Genomic DNA, 1,012 nt, shown 5'->3' with positions numbered 1-1,012 from the left:
CACTGCTATTGAGTTGGATCCGACTCTTAGCGATCCCACCTTGGGTTTCCAAGGCGGTATCACTACAGTAGTAGATTGCCCAGCCTTCCTTCTGAGGAGTGGCTGGTGGTACTACGCTTAAGCACTGTGCTACCAGAGCTTAATGTCCCCTGTGATCATGGTCACGAGCCTGCAGGCCCAGGACCTCACTCCCTCAAGGTGCGTTGTTGTGGCTAAGAAGTTATCCTAACTTTGTCTTCTGTCAGCTCTATAATATGTATGGATGTTTATATAGCATGTACAAATACATATGTAGGAATATGGCCTGCCAAACCTATGTATGGTCATGGGTATATTCCTGTTTGCCTACCCATACCTGATCATCTTGCCTGTCTATCTATGTAGACACCTGTAGATTATTGTTTATTGTTACCAATAGTGCAGTATTGTGTATGTAATTGTATTTACCTTTATTGTCTATACCTCTTGTACACCTCTCTGTGTCTTCCTTTTCCTTAGTGATATTGTGTTGGTGACTTGCGTTTGTTTTATTGTTTTTCCCTTCATCCAAATCAACAAATTTCTCTTAACAATCAGTAATTTTCCTTCACCTCTACTCCCATCCCTGGTAACCAACAAAGAAAATTTCCTTCCCTGTGTAAACCTTTCCCTGACTTTTTTAATAATGGACTCATACAATATTTGTCTTTCTATGATTGACTTATTTCACTCAGCATAATGTCCTCCAAATTCATCCATATTATGAGGTGATTTGAGAATTCTTCATTATTCTTTAATGTTGCATAGTATTCCACCGTGTGTATGTACCATAGTTTAGTTATCCATTCGTCTGTTGATGGGCTCTTAGGTTGTTTCCATCTCTTTGCTATTGTGAATAGTGTTGTGATGAACATGAGTGTGTATATATTTATTTGTGTTCCAGATCTTACCTCTTTATTCCTAGTATTGAGATTGTTGGATAGAATGATATTTCTATTTCCAGGTTTTCTTTTCTTTCGTTTTTTTTTTTTTT

The sequence above is a fragment of the Orycteropus afer genome, unplaced genomic scaffold (assembly GCF_000298275.1).
Source record: "Orycteropus afer afer isolate SDZICR_OR568_19922 unplaced genomic scaffold, OryAfe1.0 scaffold00020, whole genome shotgun sequence".
NCBI classification, from domain to species: domain Eukaryota; kingdom Metazoa; phylum Chordata; class Mammalia; order Tubulidentata; family Orycteropodidae; genus Orycteropus; species Orycteropus afer.
Note: the sequence above shows the minus strand (reverse complement) of the source record.